Here is a 20,855-nt window from a genome sequence, read left to right as displayed (position 1 = left end):
TTAAGTAAGTCAATATACTTTTAAACTAGTTGACAAAAGCTTGGCACTACATCTCGTCACGCTCAACAGAGGTTATGGTAAGTACTTTCAAGTTTTAATTAAGTTAATTTCTTGAAATGTATGAAGCATGAATAAGTATGACTATTGTATGAATCACAAGAACTTAGAACTGTTAAGTTATATATGCTCACTCTCACGACGGAACATAGAAGAGAACTTAGGGAGATGCCTTAACTTTTCTTCATGTTACGATGACATCGACAATGACGGTTGAAATAGAGAAAGAAGAATCACACGAAGGGTCGCATGATGAAACCACGAGCATGAAGATTGAACAGCGTAACGAACGCCAATAGTACGTTGATGGCATGGGCATAGCTTAAATATTCGAGTGTTTTTCTACGATGAGATCTCGAATTAACTTGGCCTTTTGAACTTATTTTGTTGAAACTTTTAGTTACTAGATCTAAGAGTATATCATCATCACATAACAAGCCCTAAGTTCGGTAAACAACGACATTAGAATTATATGAAAGTCGAATTGGTAATCTGTGATTAAGTATTAAGAACCTGTATGGCTTGTGTATAAATGCTAGATTTAGATGATGAGGTGTTTTTGCACGTTTTGGTTATCGAACCAAACTTGTTTTCCGATTTTAGATATTTAGAGCTTTATCGCTTAAAGTTACTTGTCGTGTGTTACTTTTGACGATAGAACTTCCTTTGTTAGATGGCGAGGACTGTTTTCACCCGACGACGACCACTGCCCCCATGGGCTAGTCCAGAAGAGGTCAAGCGGTCCTACCGCACCTATGCTCCATGTCACGGGGATAACCTCGGACAATTTCTCGCAGGTTTTCACAGACACTGGGTCGAAGCGAGTGTACATGGAGTATCAGGGTATGACGGTATCCAGAGGTTGATCTTACTGTTACCTTCCGAATGGCAGGGATGGGCTAGGCTGATCTCTGCCCATTACATCTTTTGCCGGGAGGATTACCACGACCTCGTGGGAGACTTCCCTAGCTTCGTTGCGGAGCTTCAGGCCTGTTTCACCTTGTGGGGCCGCGCCCCTCTAGGGCCCTACATCCTGCCGGGAGACTACGTACAGGTGGGGACGCCTTTGCCAGCGGAAGCACCCACTACTGCTCCCGAGCCCTCGATGGCCTTGCCCCGAGATCCTCCACCACGAGCCTCAGTTCTAGGGCGCCGTGGTAGGCACGATGACGAGGCAGGCCCTTCTCGTCCACGGGCTCGCAGGGATTTCCCATCGCCTCCTGACTCATCAGCTCGGGCTGCTACTCCTCCACCACCAATGATACCTACGATAGACGCAAGGTTTGAGGCTGCCATGGCAGAGGTCGACAGGGTCATGGCCAACATGAGGGAGTTCCTAGATAAGGGAAAATACCCTATGCAGGAGGATGATGGTACAGTACCGTATGGTACGATGAGGAGTACTCATCCCGAGCCCGTGCCACCTCCAGCTCCGATCAAGCCTCGCACCACGGTCAGGATCAGTACCAGAGATGATCCGATCCGTGAGTTTGTGGACGACATCTTCCGCTCAGCCCAGATCATGCGGGAGACAGGCGAGGGCCAGGGAGAGACTCCGTTGCCCAACTCGGAGCCGGGCGAGGATGAGGAGGAGGACCCCGAGGAGGATCCAGAGGAGGATCCAGAAGAGGACCCGGAGGAGGATCCGGAGGAGGACCCCCTAGCGTCACCGAGGAGCAGCAGTACCGCGACTCAGGGTTCGCGGATTTGACAATTTTTAAGCTTGTTGATTTTTGCCAGAAACGATGATTCGTTCCGATATTTTTGTAATCTATGACTATGATTTTATTTATGTTGTCTCTAGCTAGCATTTGTACGAAAACGTTGACGTTTCATGATTAAGTACCATTTTGAGGTTGCATAGCTAGTAAGCCGGTACACCATAGGGAGTACTCGGATCGACTTTACTTACATTTTGGTTGACGATGTAAAAGCCCTCGATGAGGCAATTTTCCAGGATATCTATATATATATGACCCTAGCATGGGCTTTCTACGACGATCTCGTGTATGTTTTATATTTCTCTACGGGTTTTATTCTTCACAAGTCAGTTAAGAATGTAGTAACTTTGAATAATGTGACTTGTGTACGCAACGGTTCCTGTTAATATCTTAGTTTTGGAGTTATGATAAGTTAAATTTGACCAACAATTCTTTATTAATTGCCTTAGAGACTCATGTATAGAATGTGTTAAAATGGATGTTTGTAAATTGCAGAATGCCGCCTAAACGAGGTCGCCCCCCTAGAAGAAACGTTAACAATGATGGAAATCGCGATGAAATACCTGAAGGGCGGCGAAACGACAGGGAACCTACCCCACCCCCTCCACCCCCTGCTAGAAGGACTGAAGAACTTTTCCTTCGACAGAATCCGCCCACGTTCACTGGGACAGGCGACCCAGCCGAGGCCGAAGCTTGGATACGCGCCTTGGAGCGTATCTTCACTTTCCTACACTGCACAGAAGAGGAGCGACTCTCGTGCATGTCTTTCCAACTAGCCGGATCGGCTGACTTTTGGTGGGAAGCCCGCCGAAAGACTCTGACTCCCGAACAATGGGCAGCTTACACTTGGGATGACTTTAAAATTGGATTATACGATAAGTATATTCCCAAGAGCTACAGGAAGAAGAAGGAGGCTGAGTTCTATAGCCTGAAACAAGGGAAGAAGACGGTGACAGAGTATGACAGAGAGTTCTGCGATCTATCGCGTTATGCTCCGCAGCAGGTGGATACTGATGAGAAAATGGCGGAGAAATTTTGTGCCGGTCTGAGGCACGAGATTCGGATGACTCTAGCTAGTCATGGTGGACTCTCATACACTGAGTCTTTGAATAGGGCACTGGACATCGAAGCTGCAATGCCAGTAGAAAGATTGGCCCCGCCACAGACCTCAGCACCAGCCAATCCACCTGCACGCCCTCAGAACTTTAAAGGGAAGCGCAGTTGGAACGACCGTGGGGGAAATGAAAACCAGACTAACAAGAGGCCATGGCAAGGAAATGCGCCGTTGAGACAATATCAGCAACAAGGACAAGGGAAGCAACAGGGTCCTGCCCCGGCTGGAGGCAGCCAAAGACAAAATGAAGTTCCCCTTTGTCCAAAATGCCACAAACCACATCGTGGTGTCTGTAGGGCTGGAACTGACAGTTGCTACACGTGTGGCCAGAAGGGCCACTACTCCTCACAGTGCCCCAACAAACAGCAGGGTGCGGCAATCAGGGCCACTTATGCCCAGCCCCTGCAAGCAGTTCAAGGGCAACACCAGCCCCGCCAACAACAGCCATACCAACAGCAATACCAATACCAGCCCCGCCAACAACAGCCACACCAGCAGCAATACCAACAGCGCCAACAGCAACAGAGGCGGCCGCAACCATTGCCGCAGCAGGCGAGAGCCTTTGCTCTCACCCAAAACCAGCCAGAGAAAAATCAGGGAAACCTGGCAGGTATGGGCAAGCTTAAAGGTTTTTCCGTTATGATTCTGTTCGATACCGGTGCCTCGCATTCTTTTATATCTGCCCCTTGCGTAGATACCATAGAAATCGAATCAGAACGAGCTAAGTGTGCCTTAAGAATCACTACACCCTCAGGAGGAAAATCTACCACCACACATGTTTGCTCGAACGTAGAATTTGAAATAGGAGAACTTAAGATGGTAGCGAACAATCTTAATATTCTGCTCATGTGGGACGTAGATATGATCTTAGGAATGGACTGGCTAGCTGAGAATCACGCCACCATCCTTTGTAGTGAACGAAAAATTTCTCTTCGACCACCTGGAAAGGAACCGACGGAATTTCACGGCATAGGTATGAAGAAAAGAGTACCAGTGATATCCGCGTTACAAGCCAGAAAGGAGATGATGAAGGAAGGAAGCACAGCTTATCTCGTCTACCTAAACGGGGAAGCTAGTGAAGACAAGAAGGTGGAAGATGTGGCAATAGTACGAGACTTTCCAGAAGTTTTTCCTGAAATATTGCCGGGACTACCTCCAGACAGGCAACTAGATTTCACCATTGATCTAGAACCTGGATCTGCCCCAGTATCAAAGGCACCATACAGGATGGCCCCAAAGGAACTACAAGAATTGAAGGTGCAACTACAGGAACTCTTGGACTTGGGTTTCATCAGGCCCAGTGTCTCGCCTTGGGGAGCGCCTGTACTCTTTGTCAAGAAGAAAGATGGAACCATGAGAATGTGCATTGATTATCGAGAGTTGAACAAACTGACGCTTAAAAACAAATACCCTCTTCCAAGGATAGATGATTTGTTCGATCAACTCAAGGGAGCCAGTGTATTCTCAAAAATAGACTTAAGGTCTGGGTATCACCAGCTGAAGATCAGACCAGAGGATATACCCAAGACCGCTTTCCGCACAAGATATGGTCACTATGAATTCGTTGTCATGCCTTTTGGTCTAACCAATGCACCGGCAGTATTCATGGACCTCATGAATCGAGTTTTCCATCCATACTTAGACAAATTTGTCTTAGTGTTTATAGATGATATCCTCATCTATTCTAAGAATGACCAAGAGCATGAAAATCACTTGAGAATCATCCTGGAGACATTAAGGACGGAGAAGTTGTTCGCCAAATTCAGCAAGTGCGAATTTTGGCTGAAGGAAGTAATGTTTTTAGGACACATCGTATCAGCAGATGGAATTAAGGTGGACCCCGCCAAGGTGCAAGCAGTGCGCGAGTGGAAATCACCAACCACACCTAATGAAATCCGGAGTTTCTTAGGTTTGGCGGGATACTACCGGAGATTCATCGAAGGATTCTCTAAAATAGCGAGACCAATGACGCAATTACTTCGCAAAGGAATCAAGTATAAGTGGAACGAAGAGTGTGAAGCCAGCTTCCAAGAGCTGAAGAAGAAATTGACAACTGCACCAGTGCTAGCAGTTCCAGCAGCTGATAAGGAGTACGTGATCTTCACGGACGCGTCCAAAAATGGGCTAGGTTGTGTGTTGATGCAAGAAGGAAAGGTCATCGCCTATGCCTCACGGCAACTAAGGCCACACGAATTGAACTACCCCACTCATGATCTGGAACTAGCAGCAATTGTGCATGCTTTGAAAATTTGGAGACACCATCTATACGGAGTTAGATGTGAAATCTTCACTGATCACAAAAGCCTTAAGTACTTTTTCGAGCAGAAAGACTTGAACATGAGACAGAGGAGATGGCTCGAGCTCGTGAAGGATTACGATTGCGGTATCAACTACCACCCGGGAAAAGCTAATGTAGTAGCTGATGCTTTAAGTCGTAAAACTCAATCCGAGTTAGGACTCCTTCTCACTCAAGAGGATATGCTTGTAAGGGATTTTGACAGATTGAAGATAGAAGTGGTTCAGCCACCAGCAACGACAAGAGCGATTATTGCAACTCTGGTAGCCGTCCCAGACCTCAGAGAAAGGATCGTCAGTGCCCAGAGAGCGGATGAGAGCTTGGAAAAAGTTCGTCTCAAGATACGAACAGGCACGCCAGGAGGCTACCAAGAGGCAACGGATAACGCCGTTCTTTTTGAAGGAAGATTGTGTGTTCCCCATAACGAAGAACTCAGAAATGAGATCATGAGTGAAGCTCATGACACGCCTTATACCGCTCATCCCGGGAGTACCAAAATGTACCAAGATCTAAAACAGAAGTTTTGGTGGGACGGAATGAAACGAGATATAGCCTCGTTTGTAGAGCGCTGCCTTGCATGCCAGCAAGTGAAAGCTTTACATCAACGACCATATGGGAAATTGCAGCCATTGGAAATCCCAGAATGGAAGTGGGAGCACATAGCAATGGATTTTGTGACGGGTCTACCCAAGACAAATAGGGGCAACACAGCTATTTGGGTAATAGTAGACCGTCTCACGAAGTGTGCTCATTTTATACCGATTCCAATTACCTATGGATCGGAGAAACTAGCCCAACTGTACATCCGTGAGATTGTACGGCTACATGGAATACCAATATCCATTACTTCAGACAGAGATTCAAAATTTACTTCTAGATTTTGGATCAGTTTGCAGAAAGAGTTGGGAACAAGATTAAACTTTAGCACCGCCTTTCATCCTCAAACAGATGGACAATCGGAAAGAACAATTCAGACCCTTGAAGATATGTTGAGGACAGTGGTGCTAGACCGAGGAGGAAGTTGGGAATCAGTGCTGTCACTGATCGAATTCGCCTACAACAACAGTTACCAGGCGACCATTGATATGGCACCTTATGAGGCGCTGTATGGAAGGAAGTGTAGATCACCACTTTACTGGGACGAGGTGGGTGAAAGAAAAATCCTTGGGCCAGATGCAGTAAGCGAGATGATCGAGACCATCCGCCAGATTAGAGCAAGAATTAAAGAGGCCCAGGATAGACAGAAGTCTTATGCCGATACCCGACGAACCGAACTACAATTTCAAATTGGAGACAAGGTTTTCCTGAAAGTGTCACCCTCGAAAGGGATCGTTAGATTCGGTGTTAAGGGTAAGTTGAGACCCCGTTTTGTAGGACCTTATGAGATCCTTGAAAGAATAGGTCCCGTAGCGTATAGGTTGGCGCTGCCACCTAGCTTTGGAAACGTCCACAATGTATTCCACGTGTCACAGCTGAGACGGTATGTGTTTGACCCCAAACACGTGATTCACCAAGAGGAAATGATTCTTAATCCAGACTTGACGTACGAGGAAAAACCTGAAGCCATTTTGGACCGAAAGGTGCAAGAGTTGAGGAATAAATCGATCGTGTCAGTCAAAATACTGTGGAGACACCATGGACCTGAAGAAGCAACGTGGGAACTTGAGGACCAGATGAAAGAAAAATACCCAGAACTTTTTACATAGGTATGCAAATTTCGGGACGAAATTTTTGTTAAGAGGGGTAGTATGTAACAACCCGCTCTTTTATATTTATTTAAGTCCAATATTGCGTGTTTATTAATTTTTTTTAGTAAATGAAACGCTTTATGAATTCCAACTATGATTCTGAATTACGTAATTTGGAAACAGATTCGCTACACTAGCAGTATGCATTTATTTATCTTCGCGTGTTTAAAATCGCGACGTTAATCTTTGAATCAATGAATAATTATTATTCAAAGTTATAACCAACTTAGCAAAGTTGTGTTATTTATTAATCAAGATGGAGTTTATTTCATATTGTTACTTAAGTCGTGAATTATTTCAGACTTTGTAGCCAATTAAATCTACGGATTTAATTTAGGTATTAGAATGACGAACGAATTAAATCTATGGATTTAATTTAGCAATCTCGATAATAATACAAATTAGATTTTTACTACTCCACCACCTGCCACCCCCCCCCCTAAGTTCAAGAAAATGGGAATAACAATAAGGTATGGAGACATGTGCTGCACACTCCCCTATCCCCTCTTGAGCTTGCTGCACCTTTTTTTTCCCACGCCTATGCAGCAGGCTGCCATGCCCAAGTACACCTAAATATGTCAATCAGCCACCCTAGAATGTACCTCCTCCCATGTATACAAGCTCCCAGCCAAACCACCTCGTCATTCAAAACAACCAACATTGTTGCATTCTCTTCATTCTTCATTTGAGGACTGCACAAGGAGAAGTGAGCCTTTAATTCATCCTACCAAGTATTCTCAAGGTAAGCTTGTCTTCAATGCTCCACCTTCTTCCCTTATTCCACCTGCATTAATGCAAGAACAACTTTATTATTTCAGTTCGATCTGCTGCTTCATTTAATCCAACCACAACAGCCAACAAACACCAAAGCAAGCATCATTCAAGGTATTTATACTACCTCAGTTATCCAATCGAGTTCGCATTCATACCAACGAGCATAATCATGTTTTACCACTACATCAAACAGTCCATGTTATGTATAGCAATAGAAAGACTTATGTGTATACTGCCACTGCACTCTAGAACACAAACCATGAGGACCTCACACATTGATTATGAAATATTTAAGAGATTGAATGAATCATACGACTTAGAACATAGCTCCTTTGTATCTCCTACATAACGGAAACTTCAAGTAGACAAGCTTCGAACTTAGCTTTTAGAAAGGCATCGAACGCGGCCCTGCACAGTCGAGCCGCAACAACGGCAACTTCCTCGGCCTCATCGGAGCCCGAGAACGACAGCAGCGGCTGCCGAGGGTCCAGCTGGCGACGGTGGCGGCAACTCCAGACGACTGGCAGAACTACGCCGGCGTCAGAGGGACGCGAGGATGATGGTGCTGCGCCGGTCTCGCTGCGACGACGGCAGACTTGTGGCAGCAGCCGGCGGACTCCTCAACGAACAGCAGCAGTCGGCGGACTCCTCGGCGACAGCAGCAGTCGAAGGCGGCTGACTCGGCGACTTCAGGCGGAGCGGGACGGCGCGGTCAAAGGCCAAGCGCCGCTGGTCGCGGCCCAGAGCAGAACAGCAGCAGTCAGCGGCAGCAGCTCCACGCGGCAGCGCGACGCCGAGTGAGAGAGCGAGAGGCGGGTCTGGGTGGTGACTGATGAGAGAAGGGAGGAGGACGAACAGCCAGCGCCGGATTCCGGAGCCACGGCGGTGGAACTCCTCGATGATGGCTGGAACGGGCGAGAGAGGGAGATGACCGATGGAGAGAAGAGAGAGGATTCTGTGTGAGAAACTTTGGGAGAGAGAGATATGCAGCGTGAGTTTTAAATTGAGAAAGAGAGAGAGATATAAAGTATGTGTGTGTGCGTGTCTTTTGCTAAAGAAAAAAAGGTGTGTGCATGTGTTTTGTGTTGAGAGAAAGGAAGAGAGAGAGAGAGATAAAGTATGTGTGTGTGCGTGTCTTTTGCTAAAGAAAAAAAAGGTGTGTGCATGTGTTTTGTTTTGAGAGAAAGGAAGAGAGAGAGAGATAAAAAAAAAAAAAGAGGGAGTGTGTGCGTGTGTTTTGTTGTTAGAAGAGAGAGGGAGATTAAAAAGTGTGTGTGAGTGTGTTTTGATAAAAGAGAGAGAGAGAACCGATAATAAGAGAGAAAGAAATGTCGGTAGAGAGAGTGATAAAGAGGCGTAAATTTGGGGAAGAAAAGGAGAGAGTTTTGGACCGGGTTTGGGCCGGTTTGGACCGGGTTTGGGCGAATTTTTGGGCCCTCTTATTGGGCCTAGTTCATTTTATTTGTTGGGCCAGAGATTAATTCATTTTGGGCTTCCCATGGGCTTCTATTAATTTTCTTATGGGCTTCAAATCCATATAATTGGGCACCTATTATTTATTTATTTAGGCCCAATAAGAATTATTAATTTAGGCCCCATTATTAATCCTAATTATATTTAATTAGTGATAAATTTTAAGACTTACTAATTATTAATTAGTAAGTGAATTAGAATATTTTTTAAGATGAGTAGATTATTAAAGATTAATAATCCGACCTCATAAGACGAGCTTTAATTCCTTAAATAGGATTAGCATCTCATAATATTATTAAAGGAATATGAGTCATGCATAATCATTTCACGCATCCTCATTTATTGAGATCTTTCGAGAATTAGAATCTTATTTTATTTTCTCGGATTAAAGGTCAAGCACCAGAGTTAGAGCTAAACCGTGAGTCTGCTATTCAGGTGGGCTTTCTTACGTATAAACTAAAACCATATAGTAGAATTGTTAAGACTTTATGCTTATGAATTTGAATGATATTGTCAATGCCTAAATGCTTTATGTTTTGTTATTAATTGCCTATCTGATGTTAATCGAATTCGGATTCTGGATGGGACCGCAAATCCCTTCGGAATTAGTGTACACCTTGTGATCGTGAGTCATCTAGCGGGTTGGCCGATCATAGTGTCCGTAGAGGGAGGCCTCCCTCTCGGCACGAGTTACTGATATGGTGATTAATGATATTAAAATGCCTGCGCGGGTTATTGATGAAATAAATGATATTATGTTTGGTAAATACGAGTCTTTAAAGGAAAACCCTCGTATCTTACTACTATTGAAAGGCTTGACAATAAAATATTATGCATGTATGTAAATTTCGGCAAGTGTCCACTAAGTACTTTCGTACTTAGCCCTGTATGTATTTATAAATGTGCAGGTTGAGCTGTGATCGAGGATGTAGTGTGCAAGCGGAGCTTTTGTCGATCTAGGATGAGTACCTCAGAGTAGAGTATATGTCTTCATACATATACTCAAAATGTTATTCCGCTGCGAACACTGATTTCGTTATGATATTATGTTATTTGTCAAACAATATGTATTATTTAACAATGTTCTCAAACTCATTGAGCACCCTTTTTCTGGATATTATTATGTACGGTCCCCTTGTGGCCTTCTTGATATCTAGATATTTCGATTGATTTCCTTATACAAGTCGAGTCATTAAGAGACTGAATATACCCCTTTCTAAATCCCGCTCCTAAATTCCCTCCCTTAGTCGCGGTTTCCCCGAATTTGCTATCCTTAGCAAGTGCGGTCGTGACAGTTCGATCATGTTTGCATGCATCATATTGCACAACATGATCATTGAGGATGAAGGTGGAAATGCAAGTAATTTTGACGGTGACGACGGCGAGGGACCAAGTTCTACTCCTCAAACACAATTCAATTCCGGAGCACCACCGGAGTTCGCCGCCTATTTGGCACAGAATGCAAGCTTGAAGGATGCACGGTTGCATGCTCGCCTCCGCGATGATTTGGTTGAGCATATATGGGCACGCTTTGGTCCAGTTGACCCGTAGTTCGACGGCTTTAAATTTTTCGAAAATTGGATGTTTTAAATATTTGTTGTTTTTTTTTTTTGTAATGTTTGGATTTTTAGTTAAATGAATTTTATGTTGTTAAAATTGAAGTTGTTTAATTTAAATTGAAAAAAGAATAAAAGTAAAGAGAAAATGAAATTAAAATCTATTGAACCCAGGCGGGTGCAATACCATTGTTGGAGTGGGTGCAATAGAAGTGGGACCATGTCTATTGCACCCACTATGGGTGCAAGCATTGTGGATGCTCTTATGCACATTGGTAGATTTTTTTTATGAGAAACAGACTGAATTTCTTGTATTTTTTTTAATGTTTTTGAATTCACAACCATATATATGAATTCACGACTTATATTCTTGAATTCACAACTTAATGTTCTTGAATTCACAACCAACTCGATGAATTCACAACTGAGTCATTAGTGTTGGTTGTGAATTAAGTTTAAAAGCTCAGATTCACAACTAGTCATTTTAATTGTGAATTCAAGTTTTAAAACTAGAATTGATTACAATCAATTTGATGAATTCACAACTGAATTGCTAATGTTAGTTGTGAATTCACAACCAACTCTATTGCTAGTTGTGAATTCAAGTAGTGGTAAATTTAAGTTTTAAAGTTTAACAATATTTCTAGTTGTGAATTCACGCTTTAAAACTTAAATTCACGACTAACAATATTTTACACTCCCTCTATCCTCGAAACAAGTTCACATTTGCCTCTAAATTTTTGTCCACAAAACAAGTTCACAATATGCTTTTTGGACATATTTACCCTCCCTTACTTTTAAAATTACTACACTTTACCAATTTGGCCCACTTTATTCCACCATTACTTATGTAATTAGTCTCCCCTAAACTAATAATAATAATAATAATAATAATTATTATTATTATTATTATTATTATTATTATTATTATTATTATTATTATTATTATTATAGTTAAATGCCTTTAAGCTAATGAAAAAATTAGTAAAAGTAATCAAAACACATTAACACTACCCTTTTAGTCTTTTACACCACATTTTTCAGCTTTCTTAGTTTCCGTGCCGAGCACCAAGTGTGAACTTGTTTCATGGACGGAGGGAGTAGTTGCGAATTCACGCTTTAAAACTTGAATTCACGACTAACAATATTTTTAGTTGTGAATTCAACCTTTAAAACTCAAATTAATTCAAGACTATTTGAATTCACAACCAAACTGGGTGTGAATGCGAGGATAATTTTTAAATTTTTTATATGCATGGGTAAAATGGTAAGTGTGGCCAATTTTTAAATTTTTTATCTTAGTGGCCATTTTTTAAGTTTACTATTCCAAAGTGGCTATTTTCAGAATCCACTCTATATAATATGCATCTTAAATTAAAGATAATTAAAATCTTTAATTTAATGTCAAAATAATTTAAGATAGATGTGATGAAGTGAATAAATTATAATTTTTTTAAATTTTAAAATTTTAAACTTATTTTTTTACGATTAAGAATGGTACTTGTTTTCTCTTCCCTTTCTCCTTAACTTCTATAGTTACCCTCAATTAAAAACTATATTAGAGAATTGCCATAACTTTATGGAAACTATGTTTATATATATAGATATAGATTATAATTGTAACAACCCACTCTTTTATCAGTATTTAATTCCAGTATTGCGTGCTTATTTATCTACCTTTTAGTAAATGAAGCCCATTATGAATTCAACTATGTTTCTGAATTTCGTATTTTGGAAACAGAGTCACTACACTAGCAGTATGCATTTATTTATCTTCGCATGTTTAAGACCGCGACGAGAATCTTTGAGTCGACGAATAGCAAAGTTGTGTTATTTATCAAGACGGAGTTTTTTTTCACATTGTTGCTTAAGTCGTGAATTACTTCCGACTTTGAAGCTAATTAAATCTACGGATTTAATTTAAGAATTAGAATGTCGAACGAATTAAATCTACGGATTTAATTTAGCATTTATCGATTTTAGCAGAAACGCGAAACTGTATTTCAAATACAGAGAAATCAACACTGAAGGATTTTACTTAGATCTTTTTCTCTTAGATCACATCACCACCCACGCCACCCTATCCTGCCACGTGCCAACGCCATAATTAAGAAAAGGGAGAAAAGAAAAGGTGAAAAAGGTGCTGCGGCAACAGCTCTTCCCTATGGCTGGGCAGCCGAAAGGCCTCCCAGCAAGCTGCAGCAACAACTCTTCCCATTGGCTGGGCAGCCGAAAGGCCTCCCATCAATCTGCAGCAACAGCTCTTCCCATTGGCTGGGCAGCCGAAAGGCCTCCCATCACCTCACCTGCTGCACCCCATCCCACGCCATGCAGTACTACAACCAATGCCCTCCCTTCGGCACTCAAGTGCACACCAACTGAGCTCCTAGTATAAATTCACTCTCCAACCCTTGAGCCACCCCTTTCTCTTTAGAGCACTTAGAGTTTTCAGCAGCAACAGCAAGAAGTTTCATCTCTCTCGACGCCTTGCACGAAGGGGAGTAGAGCGAGATTCTTGCTGCCGACTTGAACATGGTAAAAACTCGGCTTAATTTTCCACCATTCGCCATGTTTCTTTCCACCTGTTTCGGCCTAAGAACAGCAACCATTTTATTTTCAGTTTACACCTCGACGCTCAAAAAGTGAGAGAGAAACCATCGTCCTTACCCGACCAAAGCACGCGAGATATCAAGGTAACCTTCGACCTCTGTTGCTACTCCAATCGGCATGCATCACACTCGCAGAAATCATGTTTTATGGGCTGTAAACGAATGAACAAAAAACATGTTAAGTCACGTTTTGTGGAACCTACAACTTGAACCTTGATGAACGACGAGAACTTTAGCTTTAAACGTAGACGAACGTGAATAATCACAGCATGCTCAAATAGGTAGAGATTAAGGTCTGTATACGAGTGAGAATCGAGGCGAGATAAGGACGGAGACTTCTGGTTTTGGAAACTGGAGTCCCCGTCGCTCTTCTCAGACCAGTGGAATGGCCAGAGCAGAGGAATGGCCAGAGCGGAGGAATGGCCAGAGGAATGGCCAGAGCAGAGGAATGGCCAGAGGAATGACCAGAGCAGAGCGGAGAAAATGCCAGACCAGAGGAATGGTCTCGCCAGAGGAATCACTTCGCCAAAGGAATCGCCTCGCCAGAGGAATCGCCTCGCCAGAGGAATCGCCTCGCCAGAGAAATCGCCTCGCCAGAGGAATCGCCTCGCCAGAGGAATCGCTTCGCCAGAGGAATCACTTCGCCAGAGGAATCGTTCCTCGCCGGAGGAATCACTTTGCCAGAGGAATCACTTTCACCAGAGAAATCGTTCCTCGCCAGAGGAATCACTTCGCCACAGAGCTAACTCAGCCAGAGCTGACCTCCAGAGCAGAAAGCGAAGAAGCAGAGCAGACCGCGAGAGAGAAGAGAACATAGGGTGTTTAAATCTTTATTACTTTCTTTCCCTTGCTTACACGAAGGGAGATTATTATGTTTTACAGACAGTTTAGAACCCCCTAATGAGAACGAATCAATGTAGTTAATTACTTGACTTCATGGGACGGAACCTAGTTGGGTTAATTGTTTAATAAAAAGGAATATGAGCCATGCATAATTACATTACGCATCCTCATTTATTTGAGAATTTCTTCGGACTAAGACCTTACGTTATTCTTTTCCGAATCAAGGTTGAACGCAAGAGTTTAAGGCTTAGTCGTGAGTCTCCACTACCAGGTGGGCTTTCTTACGTATAAACTAAAACCATATTATAGAATTGTTACGACTTTATGCTTATGAATTTGAATGATATTGTCAATGCCTAAATGCTTTATGTTTTGTTATTAATTGCCTATCTGATGTTAATCGAATTCGGATTCCGGATGGGACCGCAAATCCCTTCGGAATTAGTGTACACCTTTGTGATCGTGAGTCATCTAGCGGGTTGGCCAATCATAGTGTCCGCAGAGGGAGGTCTCCCTCTCGGCACGAGTTACTGATATGGTGATTAATGATATTAAAATGCCTACGCGAGTTATTGATGAAAGAAATGATATTATTTTTGGTAAATACGAGTCTTTAAAGGAAAACCCTCGTATCTTACTACCGTTGAAAGGCTTGACAATAAAATATTATGCATGTATGTATATTTCGGCAAGTGTCCACTAAGTACTCCCGTACTTAGCCTTGCATGTATTTCTAAATGTGCAGGTTGAGCTGTGATCGGGAATGTAGTGTGCAAGCGGAGCTTTTGTCAATCTAGGACGAGAACCTCAGAGTGGAGTATATGTCTTCATACATATACTCGAGTTGTTGTTTAACCGCTGCGAACACTGATTTTTGCTAAGATATTATGTCATTCGTCAAACAATATGTATTATTTAACAATGTACTCAAACTCATTGAGCACCCCTTTCTGGCTAATATTATGTAAGGTCCTCTTGTGGCCTTCGTTAATATCTAGTTATTTCAATTGTTTCCCTTTTACAAAGTCGAGTCATCAAGAAGCTAAGCATGTCCCTTTCTAATCCCGCTCCTAAATTCCCTCCCCTAGTCGCGGTTTCCCCGAATTTGCTATCCTTAGCAAGTGCGGTCGTGACAATAATATTTTGGGTGAATATCACTTTTTGGTTTATGTTTGAGCTTTTTGTTCTTGAAAATGTCTCACCCTAAGGCTTATTACATGACAATACCCATCTTTTCATTTTTTTTCTTATTTGTAGCCAGAAAAAATGATTTGTTGATCGAAAATTGACATGTTCGAACGAGCATCTATATTGTTAATACACGTGGAATAAAAAGAAAATTCATATAATATGTGTTTGACACTTTAAAAAATGCACACAGATTTAGATAGTAGAATGTGTTTCTCAAATATTTTTAAAAGGGTTAATGCCGTGAAAAACCATGAACTTTGGTGCGATTTCCAAACTTTTCATGAACTATTTTTTTTATCAAATTTTCCATGAACTTAAACGCCTGAACAATTTTTTCACGATTTTTACCTCCGGTGATTGTCCGGTCTTAGGTGGCGCCTACGTGGCATTAGTCAAAACGACGGTGTTTTGATAAAGTATATGAAAAGACGTCGTTTGAACTAGAATTCGCATCAAACGACGTCGTTTCTTTTGCTGGGGTTAAATCATATTAACCCTAACCTAATTTCATCGAATTTCCATTGTCGAATCTTGACTGCAATTGTTATGGGAGAATTTGACCTTGGGACGATGAGATATTGCGAGTGAGGCGCCGAGAAGAAGACGAAGTAAGAGATATTGACGACGATATTTCGCGAAATGGGAGACAAGTATTTCTCTTTCCCCCTGTATAGAATTTGTCACCCATAGTACTTTGCCGCCCTTAGCTCAGAGAAAAAATTGAGTCTTTACTTGCCTATTGCTGTGAATATTTGATTTTGCTTTACTATTTCATTAGATCTTTTCTTGCCCATCCATCACATTGAATTTCTTTTTTTTCAATTTGCGCAGTGACTCATTTGGTTTGTATATTCACCATGGTGGGAAGTTTGTCAACTTAGGCGCAGTTAGATTGTACTCAGGTGGTGGAGTTTTGGGGAAATTCGGTTTAGATAAGAATAGGTTTGGTTATTTTGACTTAGAGGAGGAAATCAAGCAGCTTGGGTATACTTCTTGGAGGTGTTTAGCTTTCAAGGTTCCTAGAACTTTAGTGTTTATGGATTTGTGTGATGATAAGCAGGTAATGCAAATGATTAGTTGTGTTACATCTACAATTACATGTGTGTGTATCTATGTGGATGATGGGAAAAAGGGAAAGGTCAAGAAGGCTGTCACTGAAACTGAAACTGTTACTAAGACAGTTACGAAGACTATAACAACCACTAAGAGTAGTAGTAATAAGGGGAAGGGGAAGGTAAATCAGTCCAAAGGGAAAGAGAAGGTGTTTGATAGGAAGAGATAGCCTGCTAGTGTAGTGAAAGAGCAGAATGTGCAGATTGAGTCAAGGAAGGGCAAGGATACTGACAGAGTGGTGAAGGAGCAGAATGTGCATATTAAGCCAAGGATTGAGCATGATGTGCTGATGGAGGAGCTTTATGAAACAGATGAAGATGATGATTATGTTCCTCAATATAGTGAGGAAGAGGACGTAGAGTCAGATGATTCTTTAGGTGATAAAGAGCTAGGGTCAGAAGATGAAGAGTATATGCAAGCAAGAAGCAATGTCAAGGAAAGTATTGGTGTGATTGCTGAAATGGGTTTAGAGAAAGAGAATGAAGAAGAAAGATTGTCTGAATATGATGATTCTGACAAAGAGAGGTCTGATAGTAGTGACTCAGATGGTCAAGTTGTTAGAAGCAAACAACCTAAAGCTGTGTATGATCCAAGGGGAGATATTGCAGATTTGAAGCTTGTTATAGGCATGCGATTTGAGGATGGTTTTCAGTGCAAGAAAGCACTGGTATCATGGAGCATTGTTAAAGGTCATCCAATTCACTTTAGAAGGGTAAGCAATGATCAGTGTGAGGCTTATTGTGAGGAGCCTTGTCAGTGGAGAATCTATGCTAGTATAAAGAAAAATGAGAGGTCTTTGGTGGTGAAGATCTTGGGTCAGGATCACACATGTACATTTGCAATTGGTAATAAGCAAGCAAGTTATAAGTGGCTTGGGGAAGAGTACACTGAGGTCTTCAGAGTTAGACCTCAGATGTGTATTGAAGATTTTAGGAATGATGTTAAGAGGAGATTTAACATAGCTGTTCCAAATGGACGGTTGTACAGGGCCAAAGCACACGCCTTACAGGTGCTTAGAGGCACTGTGCAGGGCCATTACAATAAATTAAGGAGTTACATTGCAGAGTTGATGAGAGTGGATAGAGAGGGCAGATTTGAGCTCATGTGTGGGGATGGTACCATATTTCAGGGACTGTACATTGGGTTTTCATCCTTGAAGAAGGGATTTTTAGAGGGATGTAGGCCTATTATTGGTCTAGATGGCTGCTTCTTGAAAACACATTTAGGAGGTCAGCTTTTGTGTGCCATAGAGAAGGATGACAATAATCAGATGTACCCCATTGCATGGGCCGTAGTAGAAGTGGAGAATGAAGCTTGTTGGCGATGGTTTTTAAGCTTGTTGTTGGAAGAGCTTGGCATCAGGGATGGCAATGGATTTACTTTGATTTCTGATCAACAAAAGGTTAGTTACATGCCTGATTTTATTTAGTATTCTCTGAATGCTATATAGTATGCTCTGAGCAGAATTCTTGCTCTGGCTCTGGCTCTGCTAATTCTTGCTCTGAGTCATATTTAAGTCTGCTCTGAAATTAATGAATATGCTCGGTAGAGCCAGAGCAGAATATGCTCAGCTAATTCTTGCTCTGAAATGCCTCATTAAGTATACTCTGAAATTAATGAATATGCTCTGCTATATAGTCTGCTATGAAATTAATGAATTTGCTCTGCTAATTCTTGCTCTGATTCCTATATAGTCTGCTCTGAAATTAATGAATTTGCTCTGCTATATTCTTGCTCTGAAATGTAGGGCCTAACTAATGCTGTGACAGAATTGGCTCCACATGCCGAGCACAGAAACTGTACTCGACATGTCTATATGAATTGGAAGAAACAATTCAAGGGAGTTTCATTGAAGAACTTATTTTGGCAAGCTGTGAGGGCTACATATTCTGAGGAGTGGGAGGCAACAATGGAGGAACTTAAGTGTGAAAATGAGCAAGCATATGAGGATCTTATTGAGAGAGATCCAACCAGGTTTTGCAAAGCCTTTATTTCAACTTGTTGTGTTAGTGATATGGTAGATAACAATGTATTAGAAACTTTTAATGGGTATATTCTGAGTGCTAGGGGTAAACACATCATCGACATGCTAGAAGAAATCAGAAGTGGTCTAAGAGAGAGGCAATATAAGAAATTACAATATGTGAACATTGTCACTGAAAGGTGATAGGTTTATTGTGTCTCTGCATGAGAGGACATGTAGTTGTAGGGCATGGGAGCTCACTGGGATACCTTGTATCCATGCTGTGAGTGCTATCCATTTTATGAGGGATGATCCAGCCACATACGTGCATAAGTATTTGAGCATAGAGACATATTTGAAGGCTTACTCATTCCCTCTTGAGCCAATCAATGGTGAGAGATTTTGGCCAAAGGCTCCTGGATATCCAGTTGAGCCCCCACAGGTGAGGATCATGCCGGGTAGTCCAAAGAAGAAGAGGAGAAGAGACAAGGATGAGAAGGACCAAAAAAACCCTTCAAGGCTGAGAAAGACAGGCACCGTGATGACATGCCAAAGGTGTTTACAAGTTGGGCATAATTCAAGGGCATGCAAGAATGATGAAGTGGAGAAGCCTGAAGGTGAGAAGAGGAAGTCGGGAAGACCAAGAAAGTACCCACCCCCTGAACCCACTGAACCCACTGAGGCACCCATAACAGAGGCCACAGACACCACAAACCCTACAGATACCACAGTGGCTGCATCATCAAGAGGAAGGGGCAGGGGCAGGGGTAGGCCCAAGGGCAGTGGCAGGGGTAGGGGCCGAGGAAGGGAGATTGCAATGGAGAGACAAGAGGTAAACTGTGTTATCCTTAAGTTTCTTATGTTATTTTCATTTGGCATTACAATTTAAAGTGTACTTTGTTTACATCATTGTAGGCAAGCAAAGGAATAGGTCATTACATTGGAGAAGAAACATGGAACTCTTATATTGCAAGTGGGAGTTATGTGCAAAAAATCCCAAGAGAAGAGTGATAACACTCATGTTTCCATGGTTTTTAATGTTCTTTTGATGTTAATTTGATAGGAAATTGAGTGTTGGATGATTGTTTTGTGCTTAATTTGCTTTATCTTGTGAAACATGATTCTTACTCGAATTTTGAAGGAAATTGCAGGTTTATTGAATTCAAATTTGGAAAATTTGTCTGAAATAGAAGTTGTAGATCGTCTCGATATGAGTTCGCGAGTGTAAACAGATCATAAATCGGAATTTGGACGAGAAAGTTATGACCAAAACAAAAAAATCGCGCGCAATAGTCAGAACCCGGCGGTTAAACACCGTTGACCAAGCCCGAAGAAGGATTTCCGATGACCTGTCCAGCGACTGCCGCCTGGGTCGCCGAGCCTTCTGGAACGTTGGAAGATGAGCGGCGATCGCCGCGTGATGAAGAATTTTTGTGCTTGAGCTGGCGACCGCCGGATGGGTCGTCGGGCAGGTCGCCGGTCACCCGGATTTTTCAGTTTTGCACGTTTTTAGAGTTCTTCTGGGTTTCAAACATTGTATTTTGTCCTGGCACTTTAAATAGGTCCTCTTTTGACCTATCTAGGGTTCCACTCATTACATTCTAGCATTATAGCTTTAGCTTTACATTTATTTTCCAGTTTTCAAGGCTTGGATCAAGATTGAAGATTCAAGCTGCTACAATCGTTTTACTTTCAGTTTTTATATAATTCAGTTATTCCAATTGTGTTCTTTTTAATTATGTTTATGTTTTATTTTATTATGTCTGGGTAGTTTCGTTTAGCTGTATCTAGGGTTTGTAAATAGTTGATTGAATTTATGTGATTTATTTGTTAGTACCTTTGTGCCTTCCAGTTTATGATTCATAATTCATGGTGCTTGTTTTCTTGTGAATTATCTGATCAATAGTTTGCATGTATAGCTATTCGGTTTGAGACCTAGCGGAGATAACTGTTTAGCGGATTCAGGAATGTATGATATGATTTTAACCTTGAGACCTAGCGGAGACAGGTGGATCATAGGGAGCTATTCTTAAGAGCTATTGGGAGTTAGTAGATTCTCTTGAGACCTAGCGGAGATAGAGAATTTACTAATCTACGATCGTTGCTGCTCTAGCGAGAGTGATTGATTAATTAAGTGATCTCTCATCATAACTGGATTAAATTGGTATATATGATTAATAGATTAATTGCGTAGATTTAATTAATGAACTTACTACCCTAGGATCAGCTGTTTTTCCTTATTTGATTTAGAAATTTGCTTTGTTATTCTTTTATTTGCATTTTAGTTTAAGTAAATGAACTTTTATTTTCGTTTGCCTTCTACTGTTATAGTCTGTTTAGGGGATAGCTAAAGTTATTTCGTTGTGTCAGTCCCTGTGGATACGATACTCGATTACT

The 20,855-nt window shown here is 41.8% G+C and overlaps 1 long non-coding RNA gene across 1 annotated transcript; it reads right to left on the bottom strand.

The window, feature by feature from the left end:
- Positions 1–7,282: 7,282 nt before the first annotated feature.
- On the bottom strand, positions 7,283–8,916 carry LOC131007112 (uncharacterized). The gene is made up of 2 exons (XR_009095913.1): positions 7,835–8,916; positions 7,283–7,720 (listed from the first exon to the last, which is right to left on the bottom strand). It is a non-coding gene; the product is annotated as an uncharacterized LOC131007112 (long non-coding RNA).
- Between the last annotated feature and the right edge of the window lie 11,939 nt (positions 8,917–20,855).

This window comes from Salvia miltiorrhiza, chromosome 1, assembly GCF_028751815.1.
Source record: "Salvia miltiorrhiza cultivar Shanhuang (shh) chromosome 1, IMPLAD_Smil_shh, whole genome shotgun sequence".
In the NCBI taxonomy this organism is placed as follows: Eukaryota; Viridiplantae; Streptophyta; class Magnoliopsida; order Lamiales; family Lamiaceae; genus Salvia; species Salvia miltiorrhiza.
The sequence above is the reverse complement of the archived record's forward strand: the minus strand, read 5'-3'. Positions and strand labels throughout refer to the sequence as shown.